Below are 6,609 nucleotides of genomic sequence, written 5' to 3' on the forward strand. Positions count from 1 at the left end.
GGGAAATGGGATGGAGAGATTTTGGGACTCAAAATTTAAAAAGAAAAGAATGCAAAAACAAATAAATGAAAATTTAAAGCTACTGCTAATAATCATAAGTCTAAATCAGATTAAGCAGTTTCAATTTACAATCACCTACATAATTATGAACAAACTTGTTCTTCTGATCACATGTCAGGTTCTTCAGATGATATTTTAAGACCCCTTTTGTAAAAGGAAACATTCCTCCAAAATCAAGAGAACATTTATATTTTTATACTGCAAGATATGCATATATGCAAAGTACTTACTGTACATGGACTATCTATATGTACAAGAATTGATTTAAGTTCCTAAAGGTCACCTGATAAAAATTAAATAAATACTATACTCTGCATATCAAAGCAATATTTCTTACAAATTTTTCCTTGTAAAAACATAGGCTCTTTCCAATTAGGTGAATTCATACTCTTCAGAAGTCACCTGAGGCAAGAGCGTACACTTTGCCAGGGGACTCTGAACCTACAAATAATGTTATTCAAAGGTATGAAGAATTTTCTTTTAAAACTACAGGGACTAACTTTTTTATGTTTACAACATTTTTACTATTATGTAAGGATTTTCCTTTATTTTACAGGTCTGTCATTAGCAGTCACGACTAAAAGCCAGTTACTGTTTACTGTTCTTATGAATCTATTATACTTTCATGGAACTGGAACTTTATTCCTAGCCTTCAATTTATCATGCTCTAAATCAGAGGTTCTTAATCTGGGGTTTGTGGATAGATAACAGAGGAGCATGAAAAATTTTTTTAATAACCTTATTTGAATATATTTGTTTTCCTCTGTATTTTATTTTATACCTTTAAAAACATTGAGAAGGGTCTATAGATTTCACCAGACTACCAAAGGACTCCATGACACAAAAAAAGAACTAAAAACCCTTGCTCCAAGTGGAGACAAAGGTTTACTTAATGAAAATGATGTTTAAAGGCTTTGATAATATCTGCGAGTATTATTTATTTTTCTTGTGCATTTTTTATTACATTAAAAATTTTTTACATTCATTTTTAATACTGAGTGCCCAAATTATCTCCCTTCCTCCATTCCCTCCTTATATAAGGCAAGTAATATGATACCCAGCCATGTAAAACATCCATACTAGCCATGTAGAAAAAGGAATACCTTTGCTCTCTTGGTCCATAGTGAAGGCTTACTTAATAAATGCTTTACCTATTCATAAAAGTTAGACATAGCAAAAATTATTTGAAAAGAAACTTTTAGTGAACCCGTTCCTGTTTTGAATTCAACTCAACAAACATTTATTAAGCAGCTACTATGTGCTGGGCTCTGCGAACGAGAAAGCAATGTGTTTATAAATCTAAGAGTTACAGATTTATTACAATGGAGAACCAAGAACACTTCTAATGACTCAACTGAAAAACAGGGTCAAAAACCATCATATTAAAAACATGCTAACCAATCAATCAACATTTGTTAATAATTTACTATGTGCCTGGCACTGTGAATGAGAGGGAATTGCATTTATAAACCCCAAAGCTATAGAATTCTTTAAGTGGGGAATCAAACACTCCATTTTTTATAACTCAATGGAAAATCTGGGTCAAAAACCACCATATCAAAAACACTCCAACAAATCAATCAATCAGGGGAATCAAACACTCCATTTTTTATAACTCAATGGAAAATCTGGGTCAAAAACCACCATATCAAAAACACTCCAACAAATCAATCCATCAACATTCATTAAGAGTCTACTATATGCTAAAACACTGTACTAAGCGCTGGGGATACAAAGGAGGCAAAACAGTCCCCAACATCTAGAAGTCTACAATCTAATGGGAGAGACAACATACAAACACATACATACAAAACTAGCTACACACAGGTTAAGTCCTTACATACGCATGTCGTGTTATGCTTTCATAGTATCCGCACCACAGTTTAGACTGTGATGGAAGGGACTGTCTTTTGCTTCTTTCTGCATCCTTACAGCGCTCGGCACAGTGCCTGGGCAAACAGCAGGCGCTAAATGCGTGTTTAATGACTGAATTCTTCATCTCCCAAGTCAAGATAAAAACAATCTGCCCTTCTCCCAATCCTCCCCTCACCAAAACACGGGAAGTTTCTGCTGCAGTTACCACCAGCTGTTTAAGAACTCGACTTAATTTACTCACATTGGCCATTTCTGGTGAGGAAAATAATAAAAACAATCTTTTCTTTTATTGCTTTTTTTCCCCTTTCCTAAATGGCAAGTTCTTCCTGGAAGAAAAAAGACAAAAACAGTAACAACGAGTTGGTGACAGGCAGTGAGTGACTGAGCTCCACAAGCCCCGCGACGAGCACTTTTCTTTGGCCCAAGGCTGGGACCCCGAGCCCCGGCAGCCTCCGCCCCCAAAGGCGTCACCCCCACCCTGTCCCCCCCAACTCCCAGCCCGGGGGTGGGGGCGCCAGGGCCCTGAGCACACAGACTCCCTGAGGTTTGGGGGCCTCCGCGAGACGGCGAAGGGACCGGGGCGTGGAGGGGACGGAGCGCTGAGAGAAGCGACACAGCCCCGGACCCGACTGACAGGGCTGGGACAGGGTCCGAGCGACAAGACTGTGACAGGGCTTGGAGAGAGGCTTCCAGAAGGAAACAACCCGGAAGGACGAGAGAGAACGAGGCGAAAACCACGACCAGAGAGGTACGGGGAGACAGAGGAACTAATGGAGGCCGCTGGTGTTTACCTGTGCTCAGGAGCCCCACTTTCTGGTCACCGCCAAAATGGCGTCAGCATCGTCACCGTCGCAGGGGGAGGTGGGAGAAATCGCTGCCAGAGAACATCGAGCGGAAGGAACGCCAACGCTCTATCGGGCGGAGGAAAGGCGACGCATGCGCAGACGATCACAAGCGGCTCCTTTTTCTCCACCCCTGGCCCGCCTCTTTCTCTCTTCTCTACTTCCTTTGGACGGCTGCTCTTGGAGCAATGCTGCAGGACTTAGAACGTTTAAGAAGCTAAGAAAAAGTGATGGCTCTTAGCGGTTGCGAGTTAAATTGCCGGCTGAGGGAGTGTAAGCTCAGAGTTTTAATTGTTAATTGATTGAATGAGCATTTAATTAATTTAAATGCTAAACTGTGCTAAGCAAATAGAAAATTAAAAAAAAAAAACAGGTTCCTGCCCTCAGGGTTCTTACATTCTAATGGGAAAGAAGCTCATTTACCGAGGGTGTGCTGGAGGCTGCTCTCACTACCTCTGGAAAAGCAACTAAAGTTTTCTTTATAAATTGTTTATACTTAAAAGTAATGGAGAAAACATTAATAATGCAAATTAAATTTAAAGTATTTTTTTCCTCTCTTGAAGAGTCAGCTGTTAAACTTTTTCCAGCACACCCTACCCCATACATAGGGGGATGGTGGCCAGGTAGGGGCTCTGTGATCCAGAAAAGTTCCAGGGTGATATTAGGACCAATGGGAAGTAAATTGACAACACTTTCCATTAGTGAGTTGATTTGATTCTTGCTTCCAGACCTTTTTGTTGTTTAGTCATGTCCCACAAAACCCTAATTGGGGTTGTCTTGGCAAAGATACTGGAATGGTTTGCCATTTTCTTATCCAGCTCATTTTACGGAGCAGAAAACTGAGACAAACAGGATTAAGTGACTTTCCCAGAGTCACCCATCTAGTAAGTGTCTGAGAGTGGATTTGAACTCAAGTCTTCCTGAGGCTAGGTCAAACACTCTATCCACTGAACTACCTAGCTGCCCTCCAGAACCATAGAGATTGTATTCCAAGAAAGCTGGTTGCGCTTAGGAGGCCTGGAGAGAATCAGTAAAAACTTATTTGAAGTAATTGTTTTTTATGTTGGAGACTGTAACTATTGCCATCAGAAGAGGTACCTGGAGGGTCAGTCCACCCTTCTTAGAGCACTCCTGAAACTTGAGCATTATCCAAAAAATTCCTCAAAGTACTGTCCTGTAGCCAATTCCAAGTTCTCTGCTAACTCAATTCTCTTAAAGTAAATGAACTTGCAATGGGAACTCACAATATTTTACAAAGATGTATAAAACAGAGACTACCTTTAAGGAGCCTAAAATCTAGCAGGGTGAATAAGAGGTGAACCGAAATAAGTAATACAAGGTAGAATGTGGTAAGTGAAATAAGAGTGGTTAATTCAAATTTTGCAGAAAGGTCAAGGGGAAGGGAAAAAATTATTTTGGTGATGGAGGTGGGGAGATGTTGAGAAAGCAGTTGCTTAGGGTGATGGGAATGGAAACAAGATTACAGAGGTTTAAGGAGAGTAATTGTGAAAGCCTAGAAATTGGGGGGAGGTGAAAAGGAAGAACAAAGGACATTTGGGGAGCTATAGGTATTTTTTTAGGGTAGAGAAGAGCTGGGAATATTAAGCACAGGAAAAGCAACAAGTAATTAGGGAAAGATGATATCAAGAAAGGGCTACTCTAAAGAAAAAGATCCAGGAGGGCATAAAAACTCACATTTATATTTATATAGCATTTAACAGCTTAAGAGACACTTTCCTTAAAACAACTCTGAAAAATAGAAATTTTAAGCATTACTTTTTCTCATTTTTGAGAACTCAAACAAACTTCAATTATTTGAAAGGCCCCAGAAGATAGAATCAGGAAGAATGGATGGAAATTGCAGAGAAGAAGTAAGGGCTTGATATCAGGACAAATTTAGGAACAATTAGATCTGTCTGTCCAAAGGTGAAATAGATTGTCTTGGGAAGGTCACATTTATATAGTGCTTAAAGGTTTATAAATAACTTTATGTACATGATCTCATTTGAGCTTCATAACACTTCTGAGAAAAATATCATAGGTATAAATTATTATTATTATTATTATTATTACTGTTGAGGAAACTGAGATTCTGAAAGGTCAAATGACTTACCAATGTTACAAAACTAGGATTGGACAGGATGTCTTTTGCTCCAGGGCCTTATCCACTACGTCACAAAGGCAAGTTTTGTGCTCATAAAAGGTTATCAAGCAAAGAAAGACTGGATTATACCTTTTGGGGAATATTGTAGAGCAGTGTTGTCAAACTCAAATAGAAGCTGATCTGGGCATGTTGACATTAAAAAAACACAAATTAACATCTACATTGTATGGTTTTTGAAATGTATTTTGTTAAACATTTTCTAATTACATTTTAATATGGTAGTTTTGCAGTTGGTGAATTTGGCTCATGGTGGTAGAAGAGATCTTTATGAGCAAGTTGGACTAGATGACCTGTATGGACCCTTTCAGTCCTGAGATTTTGTCTACACTAGTAAATAGTTGGAGTTGCAGCCTAAACGTGTCTACAACTTCAAAAAAAAAATTAATATTTTATTTTCCCAATTACATGTAAAAGCAATTTTAACATTCTTTTTTGAAATTTTAAGTTTCAAATTCTCTCCCTCCCTCTCCTCGCCGTCATTGAGAAGGCAAGCAATTTGACATAGGTTCTATGGTGTCTATCTACAATTTTCAAGTTCAGCACTCTTTTCTTTGCCAAGAAGAGACAATGATTGTTCTATGAATTCATTTCAATCCAGCTTTCCTCCCATTGTACTGAAACTATTCACATACAGGACACAAGTGACTTTTATTCACATACACACTCACATAGTATCTAGGTCTTTTTACTAAAGTCCTAATCCAATGACTTATGGTGAGGCAGTGACCTTGGGATTCTTTAAGTGATGCCCATGGAGCACAAGCTCTGGAAGTGTCAACCAAGGTATTAGGGCTTCTTATGGGCCCCAAAATATGAGCCTGTCTGCTTAGCTTGTTTGTACTAGTTGCTTGTACATTGTCTCCCTCATTAGACTGTAAGCTCCTTGAAGGCAAGGACTGAATTTTTTGCTTTTCTTTTTATCAATTCTTAGTACAAGTCCTGGTAGATAATAGGTATTTAATAAGTGTTTATCTGAGGAGAAAAAGAGGCCGGCCTTGGAACATTAATACAAATCAATAATTTATCAGCTTTGCCTTTTGAACTGAGAGCCCTTGAGCAGTCTTTGGGCAGATGCCTGGTTAGTTGAGGTCCTCATTCACTCTTGTATCGTACCTCTGTGTTGTATGTATTGCTCATCCATTTTCCAACTCTTCTACCTGGATGCTCTGCAGCTTTCATCCTCGTTAATTTCTTTTTCCATTAATTCTCACCCCACTATTCTCCATCATGCTTTGGTTCCTGGATTTTTTTATATCACTTTTTAGTATATGATTATATTGCCCTGACCCTTTTTTCCTGTCCTTTTCATTTTCAATATACTCTTCCAGGACCATATTAATGAGTCTCACCCCACAAAATTCCAGCTTCAGCAATCCAAGGTCTGTGTCAGTAATAGCAATAATGTTATCCATGAAATGACAGACCTTTGGGGTAGTAATGTGTTTTTTGAAGTAGTGAAATAGTGTGTGTGTGTATACACAGGGTGTCCCAAAAGTGTTATTTCAGTTTTAAGTTTAGACTTTGAGAGAGAGAGAGAGAGTAAGGGAGAGAGAAAGGAGGCAGGGCATATGTGTGTGTGTACACTTTATGTATATACATGATCTCATTTCTATATGTATGTATATATAAAGCATGCATATACATATATGTACATAAATTGTGTATATA

The 6,609-nt window shown here is 38.6% G+C and overlaps 1 pseudogene across 1 annotated transcript in view; it reads right to left on the reverse strand.

Annotated features, from left to right (window-relative positions):
* Window positions 1–2,858, reverse strand: part of LOC110196892 (methylmalonic aciduria and homocystinuria type D homolog, mitochondrial-like) — a 38,086-nt pseudogene extending 35,228 nt beyond the window's left edge. The window contains exons 1-2 of the transcript XR_013483053.1: window positions 2,727–2,858; window positions 2,177–2,261 (exon numbers count right to left, since the gene is read on the reverse strand). The product of XR_013483053.1 is annotated as a methylmalonic aciduria and homocystinuria type D homolog, mitochondrial-like (transcript). The remainder of the gene's footprint in view (window positions 1–2,176; window positions 2,262–2,726) is intronic.
* Window positions 2,859–6,609: the final 3,751 nt, after the last annotated feature.

This window comes from Phascolarctos cinereus, unplaced genomic scaffold (genome assembly GCF_003287225.1).
Source record: "Phascolarctos cinereus isolate Bilbo 61053 unplaced genomic scaffold, phaCin_HiC Scaffold_726;HRSCAF=1367, whole genome shotgun sequence".
Classification (NCBI taxonomy): Eukaryota; Metazoa; Chordata; class Mammalia; order Diprotodontia; family Phascolarctidae; genus Phascolarctos; species Phascolarctos cinereus.